Below are 20,316 nucleotides of genomic sequence, written 5' to 3' on the forward strand. Positions count from 1 at the left end.
CTGCTGAACAGCGAGACACAGGGTCAGTGTTGAGGGCCAGCGCTTTTCTCCTATGACTGCTCTGAAGAAGCTATTGAAAAGACCAAGAGGAGCTGCTGCAGGGAATTGAAGAGCTACAGAAACTGCCTCATGAAGCAGTGAGAGTATGACTTGGATTGAGAGAGAGAAATTTGATGACAGTGGGGCAGAGAGACGTTTGATGACATTTAATTTCCAGCCTGCTACCAAAGAGGGTTCTTTCTGGTAGGAGAGAGGGGTGGATCATCAAGGCTGTCTCTCTGGGGCTTCATTTTTGTTTAGATATTCTGGTGCAACATTTTCTTCCTATGGACTTCTGGGCAGTTATTGCACTGCTCAGGGTCCATGGTTGCAGAGCTGCCGTATGTCTGAATCCCAGGGAAGGGTGTAACCAAATGCACACGAGACTTCACTGTTCATGCATTCTGGAGCCACATTCATTAGTGAGAGTATCTGCTCAGTAATTCTCTGATTATGCATACTACCCAACCTGACCAGTGAAGGGCTGGTTTCTCTTCTAGTCCTCAGTTTAGCCAAGGGGAAGATTCTTCTCCTTTAACTTCAGCTGCCTTCAAGTCAGACACCTGGTTTAACTCAATCCCAGCTCCCTGCCCTGTCAGTGCCTAAAGCTAGGTTATTTATCCTGCCTTAAACAGGTGTCTAGGATAGCAGAGGTGACTCACCCTGGCATTGCATTTCTCACTCCATTGAGAGCCTAAATTATTAGTTTAGACAAGAAGCCTAATTGGGAGCTGGCTAGAGTTAGAGGAGATGATTCCCACCCACTGCACAGTGCTTATGCTGAGCTTATCTTGAAGAACTTGCATTAGTGTTGCTTGTGTTTAGACATGGGGGGCATGCCTGAATGCTGCCATGAAATGGAGCTTTGTAAGTGCTATTGCCACTACATGGGAACGTGGTGTGGCAAGTTCAAGGGTACAGAGGAACAGCCCATGTCTGTGGAAAATTTGAACCACCAGTCCCGTGGCCCAGCTCAAGGCATTTATGCTGCCGGGCTGTAAGGGATCTACACCTCTGCAGTATGATGAGCAAGACAGAAAAACTGAAATAAATGTTTGCACCCTCTGTTCCATTCCAAGAGATCATTGGTAGTGGCAAGTTTTCCTGTTACACATGAAAATATTTTAGTTTATTTCAGAGGCTCACATGAATTCATAGAGTTGATAACATCTCCAGACTCCAGGTCTTGTCTCATACGTTGATTCCTTCTCTACTTCTCTTCATCTCGCTGCAGTGTTTGTATGATTTTAAAATTTGCTAGTGTGTATCTTAAGTATTAATGTTTCATTCCAAGGGATGCGTTAATATAGTAAGCGTATTCATCCTGTGGCAGCCGTGGTTTGACTTCTCTGATGTAATTCACTAATGTATTTTACACTTACACGCATGGTGGGAACTCTTGACTATCTAAAGTATTAACAGAAAAGCACCAAAACATACGTGACCTCAAGCACTGAACTGATTTCTCAAAGTCCCTGTTCCTCTGTGGCAGAACACTGGCAGTTGAAGTGGATAGTAGCAACCCAGATTTTGGGATTCTTAAAACCTCTGAAGGAAGGCTTATTTTTTCCATGGTTACATAGAAAGTTAATGGTTGTTCTGCATCGTAGGAGAGGTACATATGGACCCTAGAAGTGTAAAGCTTACATGGAATGGAAGAGGGAATGGGGAAGCAGGGGAAAAAAAAGTGAAGCAAATGTTTGAACAGACTACAAGTGTGGGATTAGTAATTGTATATTTGTGCAGTTTAAATTCCATAGTACAAAATCTAGGAAAGGTGTGTTGCAGAAATACTAGTGCTGTGTGGCAGAAGTACTTGGAACTGCTTAAGTGAACAAAAAAAGGACTCTCTCTTGGAGCCAGAGAGATTACTGTCTACCACATGGAACAAGGAATATAATCTGACTGGAAGAGTGAGGTATTCTGGAAGTATGATATTCAACTGAAAGAAGAGATTAAGATAAACAGCTTTGCTTTTCGACCAAAAGAAGAGTCAAAAGGAAAACACTCAGTTGTAGCTTTGCAGCTGTCAGCAGCATGAGATGATGTAGTATACACCTTGGGTGTGTTTCAAACACAGCAGTAATGAGTGTAGCATGTGAGATGTACTACACTCCATGCAGAAATTAAACCTGAGGTATGTTTTTTGTCCTGAAGACAAAAAGAGAAGCTGATTCAGACTCTGTGATAAACTGAAAGCTGAGCGACCGTTCTTGTGATGCTGGGAGAGGTGACCAAGTCCCTGGTAAGAGACCAAATTCTGATTAGGATCCTGGCACAAGAAAGACAGACTTCTAATTAACCTTTCACAAGGCAACTGGGGCTTGCCAGTGGAACTGACTCATTGCTGAATGAGGCTCACTGGGGGTGTATGGGAATGCAACAAGTACTTACAGGGTGACTGGAAGAACAGTGCAGTCTTAAGACCTCTTTGGAAGGGACAAAGTGGAATGAGATGTATTTCAGGTAATACAGAATATGGCTGAAAAAGCTCCATGAATCATACTCCTGAAAAAGCTATCTTAGCTCTCTAATTGTTTTTGTTATGATTAGGTATGCCTTTCATGGTTGCTTCTGTAGCTTTAATGGAACAAACTCAAATTCTGTGTTTTCACAGCCAGATTACTTAGAGAGAATTTCTACCCAAATCCAATCTTCAAGGCTCAGATCCATCCTTACACATAGATCAGGATTTTAGAATATGCTGCAGTAACTTCTTTAATAGAAAGTAGAGTTTAGTTCCAAGTATCATCCTCACTATCCCTACAACTGTAGTTAGGAACCAATTATACTTGTCTACTAATGTCTTGCAAAGTATTGAAAAAGTAGCATTGGAGTGTGCTTATCAGCATTAACTAATCACCAAGGAAAATGTCCACAGTTTCTGATGGTCTCTTTTCTCCATTGCCTAGACACATCAGGACCCCAAAATTTGACTGTGTCTGTCAGTCTTTTTTATGTATCATTTGTCCAGCAAACAGTGAAGCATCTGGTTTGAAGGCTTGCTCCTGGCACAAGTGGAAACAACCCAGAATACTAGGGTTCTCTTGTTTTGGAATATTATTTGAAAGGCTGAGTTCCAAAAGGGAAGGGAATTATTTACACATCTAACTTCACTTTCCCAGTTTTCCAGCTGAAGAGGGGGAGAGAAACTTGTAGGTGATGTACACATCCCTCACTCAATGGCAATATTTTTGCAGGTTTCCACATTTACCTGTGTTTCCATTCCAGGGGTGGCTTTTTTCAAGGAATTCCCATTATCTTGCATGTCTGTGGCCTCAGAAGACCTAGGAGCAGACCTTGCTTTCTTCTTCTGGTCTGTGGACATCGTCTGCAAACTCCTAATGTTCCCTGTGGTTTTGATTTTTCCCAGTAGCTCTGTATTTGCTTCAGTGCTTAGCATATTGCTCTGAACAGTGACAGAAGTAATCAGTAGATAGCCAGCTTTCATAAAGCACAGTATTCTTTTCTTCTTTTTCTTTTTAGAAAAAAACCATCAAGCATGAAATGTATTGTAAAACAACACACAGTTTATACACCTCTAGTTTTTCAGACAGTTACTTTATGGAGATGTTGGTGGGAACAAAGCACTTCAGATCTTCCAGTGATGCCCATTCTTTTTGCACACTATCTTATATCAGTTATCAGGTGAAATATTAATGAATATTTAATCAGGCCAGTAGGTTTTATTATTTGTTTGTTATCCAGGCCTCTTTTATGAAGTCAGGTATTACACAATATCCAAAAAGACAGAAACTTTGAAAAGCTGACTACATGCCTTGCATTTGCACTGAGAACCTGCATGAATTATTTCCTTATTGAATTTTCATTCCTGCAGAAAAAAACTTCTTATCTGACCCATTTACCAGAAATACCACCCTAGCAAAGGCATAGAACTGCCCATAACGTGTATTACATAGATACAGCAATCTTCGAATGGTTCTTGTGTCTATTTATCAAAGGAGACAGTTTAATACAGTAACTGGAACAGTGAAGGTTAGCATCCAAATTTTTAGACTTCTCTTTTCAGAGGTGCAATTTGTACATGCAGATTTCACCTAAGGTTTGGTAGCTGCAAATAGATAAATGGAGGAACAAAATGTCGATGATTAGTTACTGGATTTTTTGCAGCAACACAGAGAGATATGAAATAGCCTATGATTTGTGCCTCCATTCATTTGCAGAAATAAAAGGCTATTGGCACAGTAATTAAATTAATTATTTATCCATTGGAAGAATGACAGACTTCAGCAAACGAAGCCCTAAAAGTTTTGTTCTCGCGTGCCCTGGCCACAGTTCTTAGCAAGTTTCATAATGGATTTTATCAGCATTAGTGCTACCTGTCATAACTACGTAATTACAGCACCTAATTATATTATTACTTATTTACTCTAATTATGTAATTGGATGTAATTGGTGCAATTACATAACTCCTCAATCAGCTGAAAACTGCTCTAAAACCAGCCTATGTTTATAAGACTAAAGGATACTGCCGTGTGTTAGACCATCTCCCTAAAGCAGGGCAATCTTTGGTGGGAAATTAAAGGTTCTGTTCTCCTGTCTTGTGGTAATTGGAACCATGAGCCTTTTATACTATGATAGTATCTTAAAAGTATTCCTTTACATCTTGTTTCATCTGTAAATATATTGCTCCTGAAAGGAAAATTCCTAATCTTAAGTCTCTCTTCAGGCTACTCAGGATCCCAACATCTTCACTGAAAACAAAAGCAAAATTCCCATCAACTTCATGAGGGTAAAGTGGAAGAGACAGGTTGAGCAACACCACCCTGAAATTCTGAACAGTGATTTTCTTATTCAGTTATTTTAAAAGCACTTTTGTGTCAAAGCAATGACCTGTCATTGGTAATGTGGCAAAATATTGTAACTACTTAATTTGAAATATTTTTAAGATTTCAGCTTTTATTAATATTTTTTAAATTATTACGTGAAAGAAGTTTTTACCAAATATTATGGCCATTTCCATGTCAGGAGGAAAATTGCATTCCCCATTTTGAAAAATTCTCATTGCTTTGTTGTTGTTTTTTTAATACTGAAGTTTGAAAATTGATCTGAGTTTAGTGCTCTCTTGAGCTGGTGCTGTTGTCTCTGTTCTTCCTACCTCCAACCCATCTTTTTGCCTTCTTTTTCTACTAGATACCCAGAAGTGGGTATGAAATTCAAAAGCAGCACTGGAAATAATGCCAAATGAGCCACTGAGAAGCCTCACAATAGTTGTCATTCTGCCCATGCTGTGTGCTGGGCAGTGCAAGCACTTTTCCCTTGGCATCTTTCTCTCCTGCCTCGCTGCTCTTTGTTTTGCCAGGCTCCCGCCCCAGGAGCAGAGGTGTGATGTGAACCATGGCAGCACATAGCTGCTCCCCAGCTTCAGGTCTCAGCAGTGATGTTGCAAGGTCCTGGCCAGAGTGGCTCCAGGTGGCTTTGATCCACCAGCATAGCAGTAGGGACAGGGGACAGGCTCCCTCCTGGAGCTGGAGTTGCTTGCGTACAGTCCCCCTGGCACACCCGTGTCTGGTCTGCAGAGGGATTTATTTTTTTTCCATTTTAGCCAACCTCAGCAGAAGTGGCTGACTTGTCAAAACAGCAAAAGCATGAGTTAGGCAAAGCCTGCAGAGCCTGACAGCTGTGGGTCAAGAGCCTGGCTGACTGTCCTTGCACACCTTGGGGCAGTCAGAGTTTGTCCCAGCTTTGGTTAGTGAACAGAAAGTAAGTTCTCTGATGCCAGATCCTGGTCCGCACCCCCAGCCCGATATGCAGCACAATCAGTGGCCATCCCTGAGCAAACAACAGGGAACCCTGGCTCTAGAGGATGCAGGGCCAAAGGTAACACAGTCAGGCGAGGTGAGGGCAGTGAAAAAGTGCCATAAGGAAAGGGGAAGAGGACGTTGACAGCAGGCAGGTGAGGAGGAGCAGGGTTTGTGAAACAAGCTGTTCTTTACTGCTGTCAGTTTTTTGTCAAAGAATGTAAGAAAATAATCTGTACTAGGAGGGCTGTTGACCTCACCTCTTAAAACACAGCTTCCTTGAAGTAGAACAGTAGTCCTGACACCCAGCATTTTTCTATTTTTTTTTCTATCATATTTTTTAATTTCAGAGGTAAAAGTTTTCTCTGCTAATTTTTATCTCAAGTCTCTACATCCTAGATCCAAGGGTTGCTAAACACAATACAGGTAGAGAGAATGACGGAAATGTCAATCCAAAGTAACATGAATGCTGCAGAAGGGACACTTTGGTTGTCAGGAAGACACTCCGGGTGTTTTTCACATGCACTCTGGTGATTCATCCTAGACAATTTAAGAAGTTTCCTACTCCAGATGTCCACCATATCCTTCTGTTGCAATTAACCACAACAATAGCAGAGTGGGGAGGAGGAGTTCACTGTGTTAGTTCGCTCCTGAGCTTCTGCAGTTCACAGCAGAGAGTACTAATGTGAAAATTGATGGCCATTGAAGTCACGCCAGTCTGAACTGCACTGGTTGAGGAGAGAACAGATTACTGATTCTGTTGCCTCTTTATAGGTAGGATAAAATCAACAGAGAGAAAGGGCACAGAGCTGATAGGGGTGACCCCTTCAACTGCTGCAGCTAAATCTGCCAGGGATGGTGAGTTGCGGTTCTTAAACTGTCTCACTATAAATAAACTGTATTTTTAAGGTTTCTTCATTACCATAAATTTTGGTTCAACAGGAAGTTTCTGATCTAGCAACTCACAGGCTTGAATATGCTTACAGGACTTGTGCACACAATGCTCTGCTGGAGTGGGGCATAGAGGTTATTACTTTTTGGGAAGCTAATAATGCTCCCATTGTTAGGAATAATTTATTTTCCTTTTTAAAACTAGACTTCTGCCAAATATTAGCAGATGTTATCAAAGCAAAACTTGCAAGGATGAGATGTATGTACATATCATTAAGCTATGCAATTTTTTCTTAATTACTTTTAAAAGACTGATATGATGCATGTCACATTATGAGTAATTACTTACCATGGCAGTAATGCCAAGAGCACAAAAGCTGGGTGCTAAATAAGATCTGAGGTCTCTCTGACAGGCTAATTTCCTAGGAAATACAACGTTGTTTTTGTCTGCAGTTGGGTTTTCATAAAATAAGCAATTAAAGAAGTATGCCTAAACAGATGATTTACTGCTCCCTTTTTTTGTTCTTGTTGTGCTCAGAATAGAAGAGCAAGCAAGCACACAGCTCTCTGTAGCCTTCCACATGGACACAGGCCCACTGGAAAGCTAAGAGCTTCAGCTTAGGTGCACCAGGTCTCAGACAAAGTAATTTTTCTGCACCAAGGCCTACCTCAAATTCACAGGGGATCTTAGAGTTATCAAGGGGTGATACAGTGGCACTAAAATAGAGCTGTTACTGTGCCTCACACATCTTCAACCATTGCTTGGGTATATGAGGGGAGGTCCCTCTCTTCTCATATACTCAAATGTTATCCAGTCCAGTTTTACCTTTATAGAATGTATTGAGGCATTGTTGCTTTTCCTTCTGCTAGGTATTGAATTATTTCTCTATTGTTGATTTTCCTCTTGTTCAAAAATAACATTCATTTCTGTAAGTTGCTGGTTTTGCTTCTCTGTACACTTTTCCCTCTACATTATTACCTTATGGAAGAGCTGAACACCTCCTTCTCCACTTCATAAAATAAGCAATTACAGTAAGTTGCTTAATTAGCTGATTTCCTGCTCATTTGTGTGTTGCTCAGAGCATGAAAAGTTAGCATCACATGAGGACTTTGCATCTTTGCAAAAAGCTCCTGTTCTTCAAGAGAGCTGAGCATCTTCTTTTCTACTTCAAGGGCTCTGCATCTCCCAGGCATGAGTTCCTTGGTCTGCCATAAATTATTTAGTTGGTCTGCTTGGCTAGGTGATGTGTGAGGTCTGGGTAAATAAAAGGAAAGGTGAGCTTAATTTGGTGCCTCATTTTAAAAGCTTGAGGTTTTAGTGGCTTGAAGTTTATATACATTCTTTCCAGACAGGCAAAATTCATTATCCTGTTGCTGCTTGAATGGGAAACCAGTGTTCTGATCCTGGCTCCTTAGAAGTGATGCCATTAGCTGGAATGGGAGAAAGATTACTAGCAAAGGCAGGTGCTGCAGCACAGGCAGATGGGCCTGGTGGTAACCTTCACCTCCCCCAGCTGAGCTGGGGAGGGAATGGCTATGCCTTTACATGGTGCTCTTGTCTCTGCTGCCTCCGTGCTCAGCCTCTCCCAGTCTTCTTAATTCCTGTAGAGACAGGTCCCAGCATGCATGAGTGCAACCCTGCCTTCCTTTTCTTTGAAGTCACTTCTGAATAAAAAGCTGTATTGTAATTGCAAGTTACACAGTGGAGCCTAAAGCTCCCAAAAAGTACATTCATTAAGATCTGGGGTTATTTTTCCCCTGAGGTCTGGAATCAATTGTTTGATACTACCCAACACTGGTCTTTTTGGACCCTGTGGTATTGTGGCTCAGTTGTATGGTTAGCTTAATTTCCTGTGTTTGAATGATCTGGCCACCTGTCTGTTGACCAGTATTTAGGCTTTGAAGACTGTTTTTGCCCTAGATGTGGCTTCTGCCTTGACCATACACTGTAGTCACAGCCTCCTTGTCCGCCTTCCAACTTCAATTCATTCAATTTGTAAATTAAAATAAATGAGCCAAGTTGGGTTCCTGTTTGTTTGTTTGCTGCTGGCCTTAAAAACTCAAGGAGGGGTCTGGACATGAGGCTGTGTTCCTTGAAACTTGCACATCCCCACGAACATGGAGTGGAGGTGTTCCAGCTGGAGTGCCCTCAAGCCGAGCAGTGCTGCTGGCAGGACACAGGCTGCGGTTCCCTGCTGGAATCCACTCCCGCCTTGACCTGCCAGAGACTAGAGCTGTTAACTTTCCAGGCAGCTTGCAAAAGCCATCTTTTATCCCTTTGTTAAAGAAGCATGTGGCCTGAGATGGATCTGTGTGTGGGCAGACCTTTATTCTGTGATTTCAAATGACAGAAAAGGCTCTCCAAGGCACTGGATAGGCACCTACTGTTGTGCTTCAAATCCTGGCAGTAACAGGACTTGATTCTCCTGGGACTGGCTGTGTATGGCTTTGCCTGATGAAAACTGGACCCAAACTGGGGTCACAGATAAGAAGTTGAGCCACAGAGGAACGAACGATGTGATGAGCAGATCCCAAAGCGTGTAAACTGAATTCATTTGATCTTGTATTGTGGGAGAAGCAGCAAACACAAAACACTTCAGTGCTGTCTGAGAATATTACTGCAACATTTGAAAACAATTACTGTTCTTTGTACTGCAGTGGTGCTAAGATTCTGGCTTCTTGAATGGGAAAGAAACTCTCAAATTGTCCACAGCTAAGGCAGATAACTGCAAATGCTGAGGAAAAGAAGGACTATGGGTTTGCCCAAAGACCTAAGGGCAATTAGTAAAAGAACAGGGAGATGAGTTTGAGGTTGTTGCCTTACCAGAACACCGTTTAAAGGTAAATAAGCATAACTTTGGTTGACTCAGAACTTAGTGGTGAGATTCTACAAGAGGTAACCCAGGCGAAGGCTTCAAAAATGCAGTTCTGGTACCGAGTTCTCAGAGTTCAGAGACAGCAAGATTTGGGGGAGTTGGGTGCAACATTAGTATCTTACAAGGTGTTATAGATATGATGAAGTTACTTCTTTTCTTTATCTGTCATGTGAAGAAAAATCCACTGGCCTGTATTACTCTACATGGGTAAGTTTCTCAGTTTGTATAGCTTTGGTCTCATTGTGCCATTTATCTTTCGGAATCAGCTTTATGAGATTTGTGTCAGGTTTTCCTATTTGGTTGCAAGGCCAGTTCAGGGATTCTTCTCTCTTTTTAGTGTAGTGGATGTGTGTATGATAAAAAGCTAAGATTGCATCATCTTTAATAAAAGAGAAGATATATAGCCTAAAGAAATCAGATTAGTTGCAGAGAAGGAAATCAATCAGGTTGGCAAATTGTATCTGTGGGACAAAGTGCAAAATGTTTGTTTCATAAAGTATTTATTGAACAAATTTGTTGAGAAGATGGTTAAAAATGTTCTACAGGAAAAAAAAAGGGGGAACCATTTTGTTCAATTTAAATGACATTGATGTATTTTTTACATCATGAAATCTTGCAATATTACCAACAACAATCCCTGATAAAGTACTTTGCACAATTGCCTCATAGGGTATTTTGAGATAAAAGTATATTTCAGAGATTGTAAATTGGCTGCATCCAATTTATATATAATGGAGCCCACTACAGCCATCCTACAAAATTCAATAGATCAGGAATCACATTACGCTTCTGTGAGTTTTGGGTAGTAGGAGCTTTAAAGAGTCTTCAAAACAAACAGGCAACTTTAAATCATATTTAATGAATCCTGTGTATTTTATACACATGTGATTAAAATATTTTGTCTCTGTTTTTCATTTTGCTGGGTGCTGCTGACTGAAAATTGTAACTCTGGGTTAGTGAAACTGATCATCTGCTTGTTCTCAAGAGAAAATGCATTTGAATTGAACAGAGCAAACCATATTTAAATACTGGGCTGAAAAAAGAAAAGGAAAAAGAAAAAGCAGATCTGTACAGAGGATCCATTTCAGTATTTTCCTAGCAATGTGAGCAAGAGCACTAAATAAAAACATAGCATAGGCAAATAAAGGTTCCCAAAGTACTGTGGTGTTTTTTTCTTGTATTGATCTGTGCTTGCAGCCTCTGTGAACAGCTCACAGTAAACACGAGCCTGCACGAACAGACATTTCACCTTGAGGCTTTTTCACCTTGGCCTGGCTTTGCTGGTTTCCATCAGTTTCCCAGAGGGAATAAAAGTGCTTCTTTCTTCCCAGTAGGCAGGTGGCACCTTGTGGTATCTGTCTTACAGCATGATCTTCCAAGGGGCCTCTCCTTGGCCATCCTGTCTGCATGGGCAAGGAGTTGGACTCCCCATGCAGAAGAATGTACAAAACCCATGGGCAAGCATTTGAGCAGAGCAAGCAATTTGAGAGCAGGCTGTTAGTGTTCAGGCCTATAAGGCTGACAGGTGGCCATTGCTTTGAAGAGAAACCTAGATCTTTTTCCTCTCCTCTGACTGATACTGGAATATATGTATGGTGTACGGTTAAGGGACTGGAACACCTGCCTTATGAGGAAAGGCTGAGACACCTGGGGCTTTTCAGTCTGCAGAGGAGAAGACTGAGGGGGGATCTATTTAATGTGTATAAATACATGAGGGCTGGATGTCAACAAGGAAGGGACAACCTCTTTTCACTTGTTCCCTGTGATAGGATGAGTGGCAGTGGATTCAAGCTAGAGCACAGGAAGTTCCACCTCCATGTGGGGAAGAACTTCTTTACTGTAAGGGTTACAGAGACTGGAACAGGCTGCCCAGACAGGTTGTGGAGTCCCCTTCTCTGGAGTCTTTCAAGACCCATCTGGAAACATTTCTGAGTGACCTGCCCTAGATTTGGTCCTGCTCTGGCAGGGGAGTTGGACTTGAGGATCTCCAGAGGTCCCTTCCAACCCCTAACATTCTGTGATTCTGTGCTTAAAAAAACCGTGCGGCCCGTTGGTGATAGGTAATAATTCTTATTAATTTTAACAGAAAAATGTTGTTCTTCAAATTGTCCTTTTGTACTGCACCATGTGATAAATACATCAGAGTCAAAATGGGCCCAAAGCAGGAACATTCAGATCAGGATTCAAAATGCCTCTACTCTGGCAGTATCCTAAACCAGAACAATCATGCTGCAATCAGCAGAGCTCTGCCTGTGGAAAGCTGAGAACAAGGTCAAGTCCTGAGCCTCTGAAAAACGAGTCTCCAGCTGAGTCTTTGTATTTCCTAAAGATTCTGTTACACCAAACTGAAGCTAAAGCTAGGAAATGGACGGTACTTTCAAAATACAAGGTGACAGGGCCAGAGATGTAACGCTAAATGTGAAAAAAACCACATAAATTTTATCAAGGATGTGCCTGAATCCTGTTCTACAAAAGATACAGAGGTCACGGTTTGGAGTTTAACCATGGAGTTAGACCCTGATCCACTGGATCAAATCAGCACTTTTCTTGACAAAAAAAAAGGCTCAAAAGTGCCTGTATGCTTACCTGAATGGTAAGTGTATCTCTGAAGAGCAGATGTCACGTCTGTCCCCAGCAGTGGCAGGATACTGTAGGTTATATTTACATTGCAGTGGGATTGGTGCAGTTGGCTTTTGTCTGGAGCTCAGTATCTGGAGTGCGCCTGCCAGCGTGTTTTGCAAAAGAAAATCAATATTAAAGGAAGAGCAGGAGAAGGGGGGCTTCATTGTGCTCGTGCAGGCGGTTTGATAGGAATGGCCAGAGGCTGGAGAAGCACTATAATTCTCTTCCCTTTAAACATGGTCAACGGGAAGCAGGAATTACCCTTCAGCTAGGCATGAGCCAGGCCGGCAAACAGACAGTGAATGTGCTGGAACGATTTGCAAGGAGAGGGAGAGATAGGTTAGAGCTGTGGGCATGTGGTGGAGCTGCATGGGCAGCTCAGCCCCTCTCTCCTGTGCCAGGGCTGCCCTACCTGGTGCTACAGGAAGAGGAGCTGCTCCGAGCCTGCGGGATTCAGCAGCAGCAGCACCATGAGCTGTGAAGGAGGAGACAGAGAACTGCCAGGTGCCTCTGCACAGAGGCTGCCATTGCATGAGAATGTGCTCCCCCCACTGAGACAGCTGGAGCTGAACCAGAGCCTCCCATGCTGCCATTAGAAGGTTCTTTTTTTTTTAAGGACATGTGTGCACTTAATGTCAGAATATTGAAACCATACCCACGTGAATAAAGTTAGTAAGCCAGTGATTCATTGCTGTTTCAAATCTCTATCTAGCCACAGTAAATTTCTGCTTGGTAGTGACAGTCTATGTCCACATGCAGGCTATGATTTACACTTCTGAGTTTTGTATCAACAACATCTGTTTAACAAAAGAAAAAAAAAAATAAGCCAAGAACATTTATTTTCTAATCTCTGTACCAGATGTTGTTTCATTATGCACAAGATCCAGGGATTATATCAGAAATAATTTAATTATTTTAAATGAATAATCTGAAGTGTTTTTCCTAAAGTATGTCCCGTAACCACTAGCAACATAAAAACATAAGAATGTAGGAAAATAAACTCATATTTTGCACAAATCTATAATTATATCTATTGTAAGGGCACAAATATTAAGCAGCAAATCCTAGCTTCAGATAGTACTGTTGGGATTCTTGAAGATCTGCAGGGGAGAATATAAATTCTCAGGATTACGACAGAGATAAGGTGGCAGAGAACGGTTGAAACAGCAGAAGAAAGCAACAGTTGAGAAATGAACATCTGTTGCAGGGAAGGGAAGACAGGAGAAGCAAACACAGCTTCAAGGAGAGTGGTGCTGGGGTGGGATACAAACTGAGGCCCTGAAAGCACATGGAAGTTGCCCCATAGTCTTGTCAGTCCCTGGCCAGCTGTGGTCCCTGCGCACTTGTGAGTCTCCAGGTTCCCACCTGGAGGGTAGCTGGAAGGTGCAGTCTGGGTGCACTGGTAACAAAGGCTGCTTAGTTTGGTGCCTGCTTTCCACCTTCTGGGGTTAAGTTGCTCGGGGCTGAAGCAGGATTGCTTCCCTCAACTCCTTTACTTACCATTTGCATATGGTTTTGCCCACAGCAATGGTACTGGATCACATTAGGACTTATAGTTTCAACCATAAACAGTTATTTCCTGATCTTTTCCACCTCTTGGAGGTATATGCTTGATAAGCAGAATTTTTGGGATATTCATTCTTGGAAGAGCAGGATCCTTTACAAAGTTTCAAGCGGAGTATGACAACTGCCACATACCACATCAGAGAAAACTCTCTGCAATTTGAGGTTTATTATCATTCTTCACCATGATTTTTGCAGGGATATCACAAAACAGGAATGCTAATGCTGAAAGACCAAGACATTTATAACTGACTGGCCTGGATATCAGTCTTGAAGAACTCACAATTATTCAGAATTACAGTGATAGATTCTTTTGCAGCCCTCAAAAACGTTCAGTCAAGTTAAAATGAAAGTAAATGTATCAATGATGCTGCTAAAGGAGACTCTGGGTCTGTGTTATGGTTCCAACCTTCTTTCAAGGGGAAACAGATTTCTATGTTTTTGCATGGCTTATGGAAGTTGTAGCATGTATCAATGCAGTATAGACCCAGACAGATCTATGAGTTTTCTTGTTGCATAAAGATTTAGCTGTAATTGCCAAGGTTTATTTATATTTTCCTTGAATTACTGTTGTGGATGCATATAGATGCATAACAATTCCTAATTTCCCTCCCTGTGTTCTTGTGCAGCACTGATTGCTTATCAAATACAGCCTTAACATTAAAGTGACAAACAGGATTTGCAGAAAGCTATTTGGGTTTGTAGTTTAGGATGAATGTTTATCAAATTGTGGATTAGCTGAATCATGCACCGAACTAAATTATTATTGTCTGTGATCAAATCACCAAGTGGTTATTGCCCTGTGTCATCTAAAGCACAAGATAGTTTAAATCTTTAAAATCCTTTTTTAAGGTGGCTATAGGAGCTGTGTAACTACAGGCTTTTAGGACCAGACTCTGTCCCTAGGCAGAAAAAGAATAGCTTTTGAAATGTTGTTTGGACTGATCACTCTGCTTATATAGGCAATGGATCTGGGAAGGGAATGGATGGACTTATTTTCATTTCAGACATACAGGATAATTTCTCAGTAAATAGATCTCTTTGTACCCTGCGCTGAAGTATTTATTCAAGGTGCTGGCTCAAAAAAGGGGAGTGAACAGCCTGTTCGTTCTCATGCCTGAAAGGACACGAGCTGCCTGCTGAAGAGCAGCAATGCTGAGGGTTTGTTTGCCTTCATGCTGAGACAAGGGTTCTAGGGCACAACTGAGCAGCGGAGGGTGAAGCTGTGATCTGCTCCCCTTGATGCTGGTGCAGCAGGGATTTGCCACCCCAATGGGCACTTGGGAGGCTACAATCTCTAAAGCTGTAGGAGGCTTTTTCCAGCCTGCCAGGGTGGTTGCAGTTCATTGCAGGGTGCAATAGCATGAATTGCCCGGCTCAGCACACCGAGGTGCCGGTAGCAAACCTTCATGGCAATGTCTACACTCCTCTGCACCCTTCAGCAGCCACCTAATGGAGGAGCTCAGAGGGCTTTAAGCATGCGCTTTCCCTGGTTATTAGGTAGCAACCCTCCTGATGGGCGTCTCGCTTGCCTCAGTGAGTCACCAAGCAGCAAACGATCTGTGCCAGACGGGGGATCGGTGGGCTTGGAGGCCGCCAAGACCTGTCTCCTGCGCTGATGCGTGCAGCTGGGGAGGTCACAACCCAGGAGGAGTCATGAGCAGTCCTCACTGCTCTTTGAATAGATAGGAGGGAAGTCCTGAAATGGCTTGTTTTCATGTTGCAACAAGGGGTCATGGGGTAGAAAGGGCTAAAAGTCACTGCTTTGGAGTCTGCTGGAGAAATGAAAGTCCGGTGCAGCTGACAGTGCCGTGCCATTCTGAGCCTGTGGCAGTGGCACCAGCAGAATGTGTGCATCAGGCTGCCTTTGCTCCTCTACTTCATCCCCCTTGTCCTACTCTTTGACCTATTTTCTCTCATTGTTATCTAGTAATCTATTTTTTAAAGGCTCAGCCCTGTCGTTCCTGCTGGTTGCAGCTGATCCATCTTGCTGCTAGCCTCTGAAACCAGCACCTCCTAAAGAAACATCTCTCTGCCAATTACTTGGAAGGCATGGATTCAGCTCAGCGTGAGAGCTCGATTGAAGCCAGTTGGCTCTGCCAACAGGACAGGGATGGCTCAAGAGAGACTTTGTACGAAGTACAGAAACTCTAAACAAATTTCTTCAGTCTTTTCTCCATCCATGCTCAACTGGAGCGACCAAGGTCAGAAAAATAGCGATGTTTTACCGAAGGGAGGACTTAGCCTGTAGCTCTGCACTGCCCCTGGGAAGCCCACAGAAGGGAGAGAGAAGGTTGCATAGAAAACTCCAGGAGGCAAATGCAGACTTTTGCTCTGAGCATGCCTCTCTGAGCAGAAGGGTTTGAGGTTTCTCAGAAAATGCCTTGTAGCAAATCCTCTAAGCCCTGTGATTTCCCAGGCTTGTGCCCTCACCACTGGCACCTTGCGGCTACGTGTACCCAGGGTACCTTGCAGAGAGGTGTTGACCCTGGGAGAGCTGTGATTCCCATTGGAGTCCTGCCAGCCAAGGGGGAGACAGAGGGAGCGAGCATGCTGGATCACCACATGAAATGTCTGCTCTGCTTGTGTGCAGTCTCTTTGGCCAGCAGCGTTTTGGCCAGCCCCACCTGCCTTCTTTCCTTTTTTTTTTTTTTTCCCCCTCCTTTTTTTTTTTTTTTTCTCTTTTCCTGCAGCTGAACTGACAGAGAGGAGGCTGCGGCTCCTTTCTGTCCCCGCAGCCTTCCTGTCTGGCTGACTCTCTGCCCTGGACACAGATGTATATTTAACTATGAATTCTGTGAGGCACAGATGATGCTTGTGGAGGGAGTGTGGAGCGGGAAGATGCTGTGATCCGTAGGTGGGCTGCTGCGGGTGGGCTGTGAATAGTCCTTGGGCAAGAATGAAGCAACAGTAACAATATACTGAGGTTCAGCCCCACTTGTTTAGAAAGAAGATTTTGGTACATTTCAGCGATTAATTATGTGTCCAGGCAGCTACTTCATTTTAAAGCATCTCATCCACATACCTCACCCTCTGTGAGCTCATTTATGCTCAAGTACTGCACCTCATGCTAACCTGCTGGCTGTGACAGCTGGTTGCAGAGGTTTGCCCTGCTCCCTGCCAGCAACCTACCTCTCTCATCCAAATTGCTGCTAGGTTCCAAACAGGGTTCAGAATGTCTGAGTGAATGCTATCTTAGGCAAAATGGTTGGATTTCTAAGAGTAATAGCTAAGGTGTGACAGATAACACCATCCTCACATCAGCCAAATAAGGCGAAGCAGGAGCGCACCTGCAGCATAGAGGAGGTTACATGTTACAGCTTCAACATGTATTAGTTGGTCAAGGTGAACTCTGGACCAAGCCCATAAACATTTAAGTCCCAGAACAAATGTTTGGGGTTGTACAAACATGTTAACTACCTCCAGTTAATTGGCAAGCAATTACCTTGAAGCAAAAATAGCTTTCCCATAGCTGAGCAGTTACAGAGTGCCTGTCCCCATTGTGAACACTTACAGATCACTAACATTTTCAGCAGAGGAGCCTTGTGCAATTTGCCTTCTGGATCCTGGCAGGTTTGTGATCCAAAGTTTTTTGTCCCCAGCAGCAATTGCTGTTTGTTTGTGGTATAGACTCAAGCAAATAGGGCTGTGTGCCACAGAGCTCATTTTCATGCTGCCCTTTAATAAAGTTCTGCAGTTCATAATGCAATGAAAAAATAGGATAATATTGGGTGTCAAAAGCATGCAGTTCAGCAAAGGAGTATATTTACTGTGTGCACTATAATGCAACTATCAGTGAAAGCTAGGTAAGTATTTTTAATTTAAAGACAGGTTGGCAGGCTAGAACGTGTTTCGTGCTGAATTTTGAACCTTGGTGATACCTTGCGTGATAAAGATACACAGCTGGACTGGATTTCATTAGATGTATATGCAGTTGAAAACCAAGAAGCAAAGTCCTGCCTGCACCCAAAACAGCACTTGAGGCTACCAAGTGAGAGAACTGTGGTTGGCTGTTTGACCTGTTGCCTCCTTGCTGCCCTGAGAAGCTATGGAAGCCAGTAGCACATTTTAATGAGGTCCCTGGTCCATGTAAACCCATCATCTTGTTTCAGAGCTTGGATCAAGTCCTTGCTTGATCCTTCACAACATTTTGGCAAAAAAATGCCTAGATCTTCTTGGTCTGTAACTAAACCACAGCTGGGTTTCTTCCTTGGGAGAGATTATCAGAGCATTGCTGGGAAGGCGAAGCTGGGCACACACAAATGAGCAGAGTCTGTCTTTGAGCTTCTGTGACTCTGGGGCTTGTGGTGGCTGAGATGAGCTGGCATGTGGTTCAGAGGGGTTCGAGCTGAAGAGCTGCCATCAGCACCACAGCGTTGTATCACAGCGGGTGAAGTGCTGTGTGCTTTGTCCCTGTCTTTACCTGCTCCAGGTCATCGCTTTTCCCAGGAAGTAAAATGTTGTACCATGGAGGAGGGAAGCAGGTGACACTGGGACCTTCAGGAGAGGCAAGCCCACAGAGCTGGGGTGGCTGGCACCCACATGGATTTGCATGGTGTTCCTCTGGACACTGCAGTGTGGTGGAAGATGAGTCCACAAAAACAACTTTATAAGGCAGTCAGCATTCTCTGCCTTGTGTCCTGGAGGAGTGAGGGAGTGGCAGGAAAACAAAACTAGCAAAGTGCATTTCACAATCCTGGCAGCAGCACTCAGCAGACACAAGAACCGCAACGAGGGAGTCTCAGATTGCTCTCCCTGTGCAGCCTGGCTTTAGAAACTTTGGCTTTATGGTGAGCCTTGCCAAAAAGTTCTCCTGGCCCCTCAGCTGACTCCTGTGGCCATGTTGGCTTGCTTTTGGTATCTTCAGGTGCTTCGAGCAAGGGAAGCAACTTTGGGTACAGATACCAGAGCTTTCCAGGAACCATGCAGATACAAGTGCAGCTCTGTTTGCTGTAGCTCCTTTGAATTAACTTTCTGTGCCTGTAGTGGCAGACAAATTTGCTGGGAAACATTTCGAAAAAAAAAAGAAAAAGGCATTGATCCAGAAAGGCACTGTGCACAAACTAAGCTTAGTGTACATGAGTACACCTGTGCCTGCCACTAGGCACGTGATGGATTCTGTGCTAGATCCTAGCCAAAATAAATTTTAAATAAGTATCAGAGCATACTCCTGGAAAATGAATGCTGGTCTTGTAAGCAGAAATGCTTGCAGCAGGAATAGGAGTCTACCTCTCTGTGTGTCCGCTGGGAATATCCAGCAGGGAGGGTCACGTGCAGTCCTTTGGAGCTCACCAGCAGAGCTGGTGAAAACAGGTTTTGATTTGAATGAGTTATGACCCATTGAAAATGGCATAATGCGTAACCACAGTAAATTGTCATAATGAGATCACGAGGCTCCAAAAGTGGGCAGCGAGGAAAGAGGCCTCATTCCACCAGTGCACACGGCTGACTGAGCCCTGGGCAGCAGAATGCAGTGGAGGGGCACAGTCTTACTCCCTGAACATTGTCTGCTTAGTGGCAGTACCAGAGGTTGCACAGCCAGACAAAAACTCATTAGAAGTTTTGAGTTATAAAGAGGAAAATAAGCCAAATTTGTAACGGCTTTGCATTTAATCTTGCCCAAGCTAACAGAGGGGACTGGGCTAATGCAAATAGTGTGAAAACATGAATACTGTGCTTTCATGCTTACAGAGGGTTAGCTTGATTGTTTCTAAACCATGTTGCTGTAGGAGGAGAGTTGGTGATCAGGGCAGAGCACTACATGGTTGAAAGCAGCTCTCTCTGGAAGCACGATGAAGCCGTATTCACTTGACGCATCCCCAGGCTTGCAGCTCTGCCAGGCCAGATTGTGTGGACCCCACTCAGATACAGCTGCCCGGGGCTGCCCAGCTGCAGAATCATCACTGGGTTTTCTTTTTCCATGGTGAGGCAAAGTCTGAGACTACAGTGTTAAATACATTTAAAACTTTACAACGTAAGTAGCACAGCTTTTGCCTGCCAGGAGTCTTGTAGATGGACTTCTGGAAAGAACTCCTTTCCTCCTTTTCTTTCCTCCTTTTCAGTATAATGCTTTTTGTGTAGGGCCAGTCCCAGTGCAGGAGACTGGAAGAAACTAATTCTGTTTAGAAGTTATCAACTGTACATGTCCCTAGAAGCCTGTTGCAAAACACCATGCATGTGATGTAACCACATCCTCCCGCTCCCCCGAAGGTGGAGAGCAGAGGTGCATTGAAGTAGCACATTGCCAGCTACAGGACCTGTTCCCTTTGTCTTTTGCCTTGAGGCAATCCAGGATGCTTGCCACGTGGTTGTCACCTAGGTTTGCACCCTTCAATCTCCTCCATCTGTTACACTGCACACAAATATCTGTGCCTCCAAGCTATGGAGAAAATTCAGGCTCATGCTGATAGGCAGCACCCTCCTGACTCATATAATCTATTCAGAGTATTTTTATTATTATTAAATTCATAGTCTGAATTCAGGAATAGAGAAAGACCCAATTCAGTGCTATTCCATGCCTGATCCTTAGCAGGTTAGCCCTTGGCCATGGGGTTGTTCTTGCG

The 20,316-nt window shown here is 43.4% G+C and overlaps 1 protein-coding gene across 1 annotated transcript in view; it reads left to right on the forward strand.

The window, feature by feature from the left end:
- Positions 1-20,316, forward strand: part of LOC104386768 (inositol 1,4,5-trisphosphate receptor type 2-like) — a gene marked incomplete at its 5' end in the record, with an annotated part of 47,763 nt that overhangs the window by 24,944 nt on the left and 2,503 nt on the right. The gene's annotated exons all lie outside the window — the stretch shown is intronic.

This window comes from Chaetura pelagica, unplaced genomic scaffold (genome assembly GCF_000747805.2).
Source record: "Chaetura pelagica isolate M959 unplaced genomic scaffold, ChaPel_1.0 scaffold4, whole genome shotgun sequence".
NCBI classification, from domain to species: Eukaryota; Metazoa; Chordata; class Aves; order Apodiformes; family Apodidae; genus Chaetura; species Chaetura pelagica.